The sequence below is a fragment of the Diceros bicornis genome, chromosome 7, assembly GCF_020826845.1.
Source record: "Diceros bicornis minor isolate mBicDic1 chromosome 7, mDicBic1.mat.cur, whole genome shotgun sequence".
NCBI lineage: Eukaryota > Metazoa > Chordata > Mammalia > Perissodactyla > Rhinocerotidae > Diceros > Diceros bicornis.
The window spans coordinates 39,600-51,151 of NC_080746.1; the positions used below are offsets into that span (position 1 = coordinate 39,600).

An 11,552-nucleotide genomic window follows, 5' to 3' on the forward strand; every position below is an offset into this window, starting at 1 on the left:
TCAGAAAGGAGGGGATAACTCACAAGTGCCAAGCAATTCCTCTGGCCCTTGTCTTACAGGGTGTTCTCGAGGAATGAGGTTCAAAATGCGAGTTGGTAACCCTTTGAAAGCTCCTAGTCATGGGGTGGGTTCTTGGTGTGAGCTCAGAGCAGTGTCTGTTCACAACCAGATGGGAAGCATTTCAGCATTTTAATTGGATCCATGCACGTCCATGGATCATCAGTTCCGTGGCATTCCCTGCTGGACACCCCCACACCCCTGTCATGACTCATCTTTCAAAGCTCCAAACAGGGTTCACACCCCAGCAGGTGGTTGTAATGTAACCACAGTACAAGACTGGGGAAAAATCACAACCACTTAGGGGCGACACACTAAAGGTTTGGACCAAATTGCCCAATTTGGAGGAGTTGGTAACACCAACACTGAACGTGTAAACTGGTGGATGGTCCAAGACCATGGACCTCAGAATGACACGAGCTCAGAAGTCACCCTAGACAGCAAGGGACAGTGTGGGGTCCCTCACTGGCCAGGATTATGGTCCCTTATCCTGGCAAAGTAGAGCTCACCTTGGATCCATCAGGTCAAGCCAGGGAGGAGACTGGGGGCCTTCTAGGGAATTTCTGCCCTAAAAGGAATTGCATAAGGAAGGCAGGGGTGCTGAAAATCCTAGTTCACAGGGAGCAGTCATGTTTATGGAACGAGGCCCAGCAGTAGCCTTAAAGCTGCGACACAAAACTTTCCCCTTGGGTACAAAACAAGCAGGAAAAGGAATTCAGAGTCCTGGACAAGGATCCCAGCAGGATTCAAATCTAGGTCAGGGGTGAACATGGAGCCCCTAGATGGGCCTCAGGAGGGAAAATCTTGCCTGCCTTTAGTCCATATGCAAATGACCTTCCTTGGGCCTTGTCTTCTCCACATGCACGTTCTGACCTTTTTACGTTGTTTTCCTCACTTACAGCTGATGCAATTCCAGAGATTGAACTAGAAAACTGCAAGTTTCTAAAATTTGGTCAGAAGAAACCTCAACAAGAGAAGTAGGATACATTCCCTGTTCCTCCAGAACGTAGAAAGGCAGTCCCTGCCTGTGGCACGACACAGTCCTGGGTAGTGCTGTTTTAAACACACCCACATTTCAGTGGTTGTTGCTCTGCCTGTGAAAGTACCTTCAACCTTTAAATCCCAAGAGAATGGGCGGGGGGCCGTGTCTGCTCCTGGAGGAGCTGAATGATACTGAAATGAACTTGTCCTCTGAGTTAGGGGGACTTGGGAGTGTCCCGACTAGTCAGGGAAGGGGCTGGCCCTTCTCCCTTCCCCCACATACAATAAGCTGATGACCCAGAAGAGTTCTTGATTCAAGGAGAAATGTGAGATTCTGTGTCTCTCTCACATGCCTACAGAAAGCGACAGAACCACACCACAACTCCCAGGCTGTAAAGGGAACAGGACTTGAATATAATATTCAAATATGGCATTTATTATTTACAACACATAACTACTGTTCCTCCCCAATGGGTGAATAGGCGCTGGGGTAGAGATGTCAGGGAGCTGGGGTGGGGTTGTCCCCTCTCTCTTGGGCTCCAGGGGTCCCCATGAATCAGCTTACAATGCTCCCCTTCCCGTCGTGTGTGAGGAGCTGGCCCTGTGCATCGCAAGCCTCCCAGCTGTGTCTGCGCTGCTGAGGATAGGGCTGTGATCGGCCACTGGTATGGGGCTCGGTGTTGGGGCCTGGGGGCTGAGTAGAAGAGTCCGGTTATCTTGGGGGTCTCCCTCAGAATCATGGGCCCCACCTTGTCCCCACTGCACTGGGTGCTCCAGACTCTGTGCTCAGTAGTGTCAGCCAACAGTACCCCATTTGTCCCTGCCACGAGGGTGATCATTTAGTATCACCTATTTCACAGAGGAGGAAATGGAGTCTCAGGAAGCTGAAGACAGTCACCCCAGTCACAGGACTGCTCAGTAGTGGAGCTGGGATCCCAGTGCCAGCTATCGGACTCCCCAAGGACACGCTTAGCTCAAAGATTTACTGAACCCCTAGGAGTCAGTCACCCCGGCCCAGACACTCACTCACCCCTGAACTTGATGATGGCCGGTTCTTCTTGGCCTTGAATATTCTGTTGCCCAACTAAGCCTGGGGTTCCAGCTGGCAGGACAGGCTGTAGCTACAGGACAGAGAGGCACTTGTGAGCCTACCAGGATCCACACATCTGATGTCCCCCCACTGACTGCCCAGCAGCTGGATTCTGGATGTCCCAGAGGTCGCCATGCAATAAGGCCTAGGGCTGACTGGGGGGCCACTGAGACAGGCTCTCTGGACTGGCCAACAGGGAGAATCCATCCCTGCCCTCACCCAACTCCTGCCTGGCCTCACCTATCATTCTGGTTGAGCAGCTCCATGTCCTGGAACCAGGCCCCAAATCGCTCCTCGGGCTCTGGTTCTAATTCTTTGCAGCCACCTGGAGCAGCAGGATCTCCCTCATGACTCGGTATTCCTGGGACCAGAGGGAAGAAGAGGATGCAGACAGGGCCTGGCTGGGGGATGCTGCAGGGGCCTTGTGCGGGGTGAGGAGTGGGCAGGAGACGAGTGCTGGGAACCCTCCTTCCCTCCAGTTCCATCCAGGCTCTACCTGTTCTCAGAATGGGAATAATCAGCCGCCCCTCCAGGAAGTTTTCCTTGATGCCATCCTCCCCTCAACCCACCCGGCAATTGGATGGGTCTCCCACTTCTCTGTTATCAAACTCTTCCACTCAATGTAAGATACAGGGGGTGGAGCCAGGGACTGTTCTGTCCATAGGGTCTCTGATTTCCACCTCCTTCCCCTCCCCTGCATGGAGTGCCACAGCTGCTCACCTCAGTCCTTTTCTCAAGGTTGATCTCATTCCCCTGGAAGGCAGACAGCCAGAGTCCATCAGACAGAGCCCTCTAGCATGACTAGCCCCCTATGCCCACCCCTTCTCATGGTGCACGACTGCCAGGTCCCCAGAGGGGCCCGGGCATGCAGAGAAAACAGGACTTGGACCTAGGCCAGGCTCTGGGATCCAGAGAAGGGGGACATGGGGGTGAGGCTGAGTGACCTGGCAGTACAACCCTCTCTGATGACAGACTTGGAGGCTGAGGCCTCAGGCAGAGGGGACTGCTCAGCCACTTATGTGCTGCCTGACTTGGAGGGACCCGATTTCTCTCACCATCCATGGGCAGCATGGCGGGAGAGGATGAGTCCAGCTCAGATAAAACCTCACGCAGCTGTACCATCAGGCAGCTCTGAGCTTCCCCAGTCTGAGCACCCCGAATGGGTGTCTCAAGCGGAGCCTCTGTTCACTCATCCCTAAGATGAGCCTGATGCGACAGCTCCCAAGGGTGGTTGAGAGGCTCTCATGACAGGAGATGTGCCAAGTGTTGAGAGCTCAGAGCTCAGTGCGGGGGCTCCCGTATCCCAAGACTCAGGACCCTAGTCCCCTGCCTGGTCCTCAGGTTCACCCACCTCGAGATAATCACCCATCGCCAGACCCAGCATCTTCAGGTCACGGAGGAATGTGCCAAGATAGGGGACGTCACCCTGTGACACCGGGGTGCACGTGGGATGAGCCTTTGCTCTCAAGTCAGCTCCCTGCAGACCCTCCCCTGAAAAATCCTCACCCTCAGCCTCCAGGCCCACCTCAGGGATCCCACGGGGAGTAGCCTAGGACCCTTAACAGCCTCTTAATTTTTCCTCCCTTCACACCCCAAGAACACCACACTCCTCCTCCTCACCTCCCAGGGCCAGCTTCTGGCAAATCACAGGGTATGCGGTCTCTGGCCCTCCCCACAATGAACCCATCCTTCACCAGCTCTTCCAGGCCCTCCTGGTCACTTCTACTGGAGGATTCAGACACTGTGGCTCCAAGAGGAAGGGCCATCCTTTCTTGATTTGAGGCCTCCAGCTCGAGGCCAGAGCCCCTCCCCCACAGGCACACTCACGTGCTGCTCCTGCTGCTGTTTCTCCTGCACTCTCTGGGGGTTGCTCTCCGGGAGGCAAACATGGAAGGCCCCTCCTGCCAGAGTCGAGGACAGTGTCAGCGGGCCATACTCCCCTCACCCCATTTCTCTCCAGCACCAGTGGCCTCCGACCCTGGACATCTGACTCTAGTCAACTGGTACCAATGCCATTCCACCCTCCAAGGTCTTGTGATTCCAGAACAAGCCCAGCTCCAACTCTCACTCTGGGTGTGAGCTTGGGCTTTTGGTCTGGCCTCCCCGAGCCTGTTTCCTCATCTGGAATGTGGGAGAACTCCAGCTACCTCACAGGTTCTCCTGAAGACTCAATGTCACATGACTGTCATCATTTCTCTCGCCCTCACCCCTCCAGGTGGAGCAGGCAGAAAGCTCCCACATTCCTTTCGTCCCTCTTACCTCATTACCACCCTGTGAGGCCTGCACCACATGATGACCCTCCATTTCCCTGATGAGGAGACAGAGGCCCAAACAGGGGCAGTGAGTTGCTCAGGGGCCCACAGAGGAGAGGCCACTTGCCCCTACCAGCCAGAGGCCTTGTTCCAACATCCTCACCTAACGCCCAATCTAACCACTGACAAGAGTCCTGTCCCCTGTGCTCTCAAATCTTGGGCCTGAGCCAAGCCATGGATGGAGAGGATGGGGTGTTTTTGGAGTGTGGTTGAGTGGCTCCTGCCTGCCCTAGACCTGTGGAGTGTATGGCCCCCAGGCTGGGACAGAGGCCATGCCAAAGCCTTCTCCTCACCAAGGAACCCCTCAGGATATTCCCCTGCACTGAACTCTTTCTTTATCCACTCAGGAACTGGACCTCCAAGGTGTCACATCTGATCCACAGGTAAGGGGGTGATAGGAAGCTTTGCTCCCTCATTTACATGAAGCTCTTAACGTCCTTTCAGGAGGATCCATTAAGAATCCATCAGTTGCCTAGACGCTTCTCATAAGCCACCTGGGGATATGTCATTGCCAAGCAGGCACTCAGGTGAGACTCCTGCGGTTGACTTGAGTGACTGCTCTAGGGGTCCAGTGGGGAGTCCCAGAATGTACACACATTTATCTCTGGTGCAGCCATTCAGACCCAAGGATGAGCAGCCTGTTTGTCCACCTGGGCCATTGGAATCCCCTGCTGTGCCCATCCCTGGGGCAGGCAGGGTGACCTCCCCTTTGAGACATGGTGAAGACAGAAGGAGCAGTTGGGACCTGGCTTCCTGAGGACAGGTTTAGGCTGAGGGCTAACCCCCCCCCCAAACCACCCAACAGCCTGGAACAAGCTACATCCATCAAGATGGACGTGCATGGAAGCCAGAGACCTGCTGATGGTGCCAGCTCGGCAACTCATCCTGGAACAGCCCAGCCAACACCACTGTGTCCCGTGACCAGGGCCTCCTGCCTATAAACAGCACCCCACCGCCCCATGGACCAAACAGATCCCTCTGCTTGTTAACCTCGACAAGATAGACGGGAATGTTTCAGAGAAAGTTCAAGTCAGAAACTATCAAAACCTCAGCCTGCCCTGTCCCACTCCCCCTACTCCTCCTCTCTTTCCAGTCCCCTATCCTCCACTTTACCTTTGTCATCAGTTCTCTGCTCAAGGACTCTTCTTGGCTATAGCGCTCCTTAAGTTTTTCAGAGCTCTCCCTGAGGGGAGGGGAAAGAGGGAAAGATAAATTTAGGGATAGTGTAAGGGGTCTGAGTGCAAATCCCTTTTCTTTGACAACCCAAGAGATTCAACCTCCCTGGAGGAGTGTTCTCACTGGGATCCACTGAGCTCTAAAGTCTCGTAGGACTGGGAGGGGACTCTCCTGTTGGTCATTGGTGTCTCCACTCCCCAGCTCTACAGAGCAGCTCTCTTTTGACCACTTTGAGTTTCAACTGGGCATAGAGTTCTGTTGCTATAAACACTTGAAAATCTCCAATGTGGCTCAACCCAGTACCTGACATTTAGGGAAACCGAGTACTGAAGCAGAACTGGTGCACTAAGGACACCAGGAGGCTTAGAGACCACTTGCCAAGGCCCAGGCCTTGTCCCCAGCATTTGCTGCCTCCCAGGAGTTCCTAGCTGACTGAGGGGCCAATGGCAGATATTCAGGAGATCCCTCATCCACCCTGGTCCTCCTATGGAGAGGGGCACTACCCACCAGGAAACTTCCCTCGTGTATTTTTCAGGTGGTTTGTGGAGGTTTTCTGCAGAGCAGAGATGACAGTACAGGGTGAGGAGAGGTTCTTCAGGATCTTGCACTCCTGGGGAAGGGAAGAGAATGAGCTGTGAGGTGGGGCGCTGGAGCCCTGCTTGCTCTAGCTTCAGTCCCCTTCTATTTAAATCTCCTCTCCTGGATGAGACAGATGCTCAGGGAGCCCCAGAAGGGCACATTTAGGACCCAAAGAGTAACACTCACAGGTAGGAGGATTTTAGCTCAACCCAGGGAAGGAGTCAGGTAGGAAGTGAGCATCCTCCCACTGGGACCTGGAGTCAAGATCAGTGGACCCCTGGCAGGAAGGGCCTAGGGACTGTGCAGGGGCTTAGACCACACACTGCAATCCTGGGAGCTGATAAAGGTGGAGAGGCAGTTCCCAAGGTTCCAGAGAGGGGCTCCACTGGGCCTCCCACAGCATACCCTGGCCACCTGGATGCAGTGCTCCACCACCCTCACCCTGTCCGGCACCGTCATGCTCAGGTCCCCGAGGCAGGTGGTGATGATGAGGCTGACCACTCTTCTGATGTGGTCGACGGTGGCCTGGAGAGTGGGTGCCAGGTGCTCATTGCCAGGCTTGTTCCTCTTGCCCCAGGTGGAGCCCAGGCACTGAGAGGGCACCACCTTCCGGAAGAGCTCCTGGGGAACAGGGGGAGTGTCACCCAGCATTGCCACACCCCAGCTCTGTGTCCACATCCCCAAAAGTCCCACACAGGAGTCACAGTTTAGAGCTGGAGCTCAGGAAGCTCAGGATGTGGCCTGAGCCTTGTGAGATTCCCTGGGTTTTCTTCCCTGTCCACCGAGGACACCCAGCACAGGATGACCCAGGAGCCAATACTGGCAGGGAAGGGAGAGGGTCATTTGCACCCACCCTGTCCTGGCTAACTCCAAGCTCCAGACTGTGGCTCAACTCGGCTCATCCCAAGGGGACATCTTCCACCACCCTGATACCCCCTCTGGTCCCATTCCCTATTTTGATGCCCATTCCCCCATGGCAGCTACAACCACGGTCCTTGTCTGTCTTCCTTGTAGTGAAGTACACATCAGGTGTCTAATAAGTCCTGAGGCTGTGGAGCCTCCTTGCAGAAGGTTGGGCCACCAGGGATCTGGCTGCACACAGTGAGTTCCTCTCCTTACAGATAGACCAGGCCTTGCCCAGCTTTCCATCTCTTCTACCTCATGGAGTTGGCACAGCCACTCCTTGCAACAGGTCCTGTTAATGTCCACCTCTACGGTCTGCAGGTGGACAGCAATATCTTAGGGGTTCAGAAAGTTGCCTAGGTCGTACGGTTGGTAAGGAGTGGAGCCAGGATTTGGGCCCAGATCATAGGAGTCTGGATCAGGTCTAAGGCAATAATGGCAGAAGGAAGGCCTGCTCCACCCCGCCCGAGAGCCCAGCTGCTCACAGCATCCATCAAGGTCAACTGCTCCACCACCAGCTTAGGAGGGAAGGCCATGAGGTTAGGCTTCTTCTCATGCTGCTTAACAAGCACAGGTGGAGATGAACTTCCCACTAGAAATGATGGTCCAGGTGACTCCAGCTCAGCAGCTCCCACTCCTGCTGGAGCCGAAGTGGGCCCTTGCTCCAGCTCCAATACTGCTGATGGAGCGGATGCTGGCTCCAGCGCTAGAAGGGGTGATGTCAACAGAGCTGGAGACAGCTCTACCTCCACCACTGCCCACTGCTCTGCTTCTGCTGCTGGCTGGAGCTCTGCAGCTGGAGCTGGAGCTGGAGCTGGATAAAGAGAAAGGTTCACCCATATAGCTAACTTTCCATGTGTCCTTCTAAATACAGAAATGATCCCACATCCCTTCCAGGGATACCCAGGCTGTGGTTCCCTTTACACTCTGGCTCTGCCTCAGTGGCCTCCAGCAGCTCACACTGGGCAAGGGTAAGAGGGTCATGGCAGCTCAGCTTCGAATCAGGCAAGGTGACATGCATGTACAACCCCTTTAGCTTGAAAAAGGGACAGCCACAGTCTGGTCCTGACCTAGTTCTGGTCCAACCCCATCATCTCAAGGTCCTGAGTGTGGAGACCCTCTGCTCCTGCTCTCACCTCAGAGCAGCACTAGATGGTGTTTGTGGTCTCATGCACCTGCCCCTTGTCTAGTGAGTTGGTGGAGTTGAAACCATTGGGCATCTCCTCGACGACCTCCTGAGTGGAGTTCTGCAAAGACTGCCCAGGAGCTGGGCCAGAAGGAATCAGGGGCTGGCTGCACACTGCCACTGGGGTCAACCCCCAAGAGAAAGTCTGCTCCTCTGTTCAGACACAGAGTGACATCCCCGCAAAGAACTGTGGTCAGGAAGGGAAGGAGATCAAACCTCCACGGCTCGGTAACATATGAGTGGAGGAGCTCACATTCTGATGCTGCCAACCATGACCTGGGGTATGAACATGACAGACCCACCAGGCTTCTGACACCTAACCACCAGCTCCTGCCCAGGAATGACCTACCCCTCATGCCCTGCCTTCCCCTCTCTTCAAAGACACACAGACACACACACACGATGAGGGACAAGGGGTGTGGGACTGCTCACGTGGGATCACAGTTGTGTCCTGGCCGGCACTGCCTCCTTCCAGACGCCCAGAGACATCGGGGATGAGGGCTGAGCCAATGGCGGCAACGCCAAAATGATTCTCTTTCTGGACATTTTTGAGTCCAGATTCTCCAAAAGTTGGGATACAACAACAAAACGTTTTTGCCTGTTGACTGTCTCCAATCAAGTGAGCTGGATGGGGGCCTGTGGGTGCCTGGATACCAGAGTTCTAAGATCTGTCAGGGTCTATGACCAAGGAAGTAGATCATTTTTCAAGATTCCTTTACCTGGGCCCCTTCCCTCAATCAGACTTGTCGAGAGCTGCCCCCTGGGCCCAGGCCGCTCAGCCTCCTCCCCCATATCATCTCCTGAACTGTACACAAGGAGCATACACAGCCATAGCCACAGCTCCCTGGAATCCTAAGTCGTGTCCTAGCTTTGAGGAGACAGAGATGAATGCAGACCTTCTTTTTCTTACCAGTTCTGCTTCCTGGGAAAATCCTTGTGTCACTCAGGTCCTCCCCAGTCTCCAAACCTGTACCATGAGGATCAAGCTAGAATCTACTTCCTAGGGACATTACCCGGTGTATATGACATAATATCTATTACCCCTGTGGGCTAGTGTCACATGTACCTAAACTTAGAGTTGAAGAATAATAAGAAGGGGTGATATGTAGCACAGAACACCACTCAAAACAGGCCTGTGTTCTAGCAATATAATATTGGAACAGTCGCTTCCAACTTGGCCTCATTTTCAGGTTAGCATCATGAGGGGGTTGAAGCTAATGGAAATTTAGATATTGCCATCCTGCGGCATAAAACCATTCAATTGTTTCCTGTTTTATGGAGAATGAGACCCAAGTGCCTCATCTTGGCCCATGAAGTGGGTAGCCTCCACAGTGGTACCCAGTAAGCCCCACCCACGGTATAGCCATCCCCGTGGAACCACTAAGTGGTTAGTAACTGGCTTCTGAATATAATAACAGCCTAGGTGATGGGATGTATTGTCTAAAGTTTAACTAACAAAGTCTCTCACTTCCTCTTACTCCCTCTTTCATGTTCCATCTCTCTCTCTCTCTCACTGTCGAATCCCTGTAACTGAGGAATCAAATACCAGTGTTTGGGGCTTCCCAATGTGGAGGCCTATAGAGGAGAGAAGCACGGGGGTGCCCAGGCCAACAGACAGACAGAAACTTAGGCTCTCAGTCCAAACTGAACCCTGAGGGCTGAAGTGATCTTGGGTACGAGTCCTCCCCCTGTCAAGCCTCAGTTGAGGCCACAGCCCCAACCTATTAAACTCACTGAGGCAGAGGCACCCAGCTAAAATATGCCGGATTGCTGATCCACACAAATTGTGAGATAGTCAACATTTGTAGTTTTGAAATGCAAGGTTAGGGGCAATGAAGTCAGAGAGGGAAAGGTAACTGACACAGCCTACCAGGCCCTGGCCCTACCTTCCACCCCAGCTCCTGTTCTCTCCTCCCAGGCTCCCTCCAACCACACTGGCCACCTTTCTAACCTCCTCTGGCCAAACTCACTTCTGCCTGTGAGACTCAGGACCAGTGATGCCATCTCCCTGACACACTGCTCCCAGAGTCGTGCAGGTCTGACTCCCTCCTGTCATTCTGGTCCCAGCAAATGTCACCCCAGTAAGGCCTTTCAGACCCTCCTACCCAGTGATGCCCAGCCCTCCCTCACAGCCTCCTGCTGTGTTTCTCTATAGCACTTGTTCTTTTCTTGCTCATGTCTTTGCTTTTGTCCATTTCCCCTCTAGACTGTGAGCTCCTGGCAGGCAAGGACCACTTGGTCATTTTCATCCTGCACTTCGGCCCACCAGGGCACCTGGCACAGGGTGAGTCCTCAGTTCACAGCTGCTGAATGAGTACATGGGAAGATCTTGCACCCCTCCCCCTGCTTCTGACCAACTTTGATTGTGGAGATGAACACTAGTAATAGGAGGTACAAGTTGTTTCTGAGGCAAGGGGACAGCCAGAAAGACCTCTGCTTGACTCTTCGCTGTTCCAGGAGTCAAGCAAAGTTCAGTGGATACCATGTAAATTTCAGGTTTACAGCAGCAGGACTCGATGTATATATATATTATGTAATATGTATGTAATATGTAATATATGTTATGTAATAACCATGTAATTGTTACCAAAATAAGTTTACTTAACATCAATCACCAAACAAAAATAAAAGGTTTTTTCCTGGTGATGAGAAGTTTTAGGATCTACTCTCTTAGCAACTTTCAAATATACCACACAGCAATTTTAACTTGCAGAGTGCTGTATATCAAGTATATATCAATACAACTGAAAAAAAAAATAAAAACAAAAACTCACTGGCCACCACTAACACAAGTGGCTGCTCGTCCCCTGGTGGCAGGCACTAGCACTGCAGCCCTCGCCAAAATGCCACCAAACAGAAAAGAACCTTTCTTCAGGTGTCCTCAAGACAGAGGCTCCCCAGACTCCTAGGGGTAAAAGAGCAGGACCTGTCGCCTTCGAAGGAGTGGGAGGAATCTCGGGAGCCTACCTTTTCCCCCATCTTGCTGTCCCCCACCAGGTGTCTTCTTCATTCCTGAGGCATCCAACCTCAACCAGGACAATGACCCTGCCGCCAGATGAGGACCTCTGGACCTCCAGATAAGAACAATGACTGGTCTTCTCTCTTGTCTCTAGACTTGGTGTCTAGGGCTCTGGCATCTTCTTCCTTATCCCAACTTCTCATCCGCCCAAGCCCCCAAGCCTCCTTAGTTCTAAATGATCTCAAGTGGGTGGAAAGCATTTTCTCAGCGTTTCAGAGCACAGTAGGTCATCAACAGAGAACCTAGTCC

The 11,552-nt window shown here is 53.2% G+C and overlaps 1 long non-coding RNA gene across 2 annotated transcripts; it reads right to left on the reverse strand.

The window, feature by feature from the left end:
• Positions 1 to 1,077: 1,077 nt before the first annotated feature.
• On the reverse strand, positions 1,078 to 7,050 carry LOC131408216 (uncharacterized). 2 transcript variants are annotated; one of them, XR_009220704.1, is made up of 9 exons: positions 6,637 to 7,050; positions 6,124 to 6,226; positions 5,554 to 5,623; positions 3,956 to 4,029; positions 3,480 to 3,554; positions 2,849 to 2,881; positions 2,369 to 2,489; positions 2,069 to 2,159; positions 1,078 to 1,732 (listed from the first exon to the last, which is right to left on the reverse strand). It is a non-coding gene; the product is annotated as an uncharacterized LOC131408216 (long non-coding RNA). The 2 variants fall into 2 exon arrangements; XR_009220703.1 differs by lacking the exons at positions 1,078 to 1,732; positions 2,849 to 2,881; positions 3,480 to 3,554; ... (2 more) ...; positions 6,124 to 6,226; positions 6,637 to 7,050 and adding an exon at positions 2,625 to 2,814 and having other exon boundaries at positions 1,937 to 2,159.
• Positions 7,051 to 11,552: the final 4,502 nt, after the last annotated feature.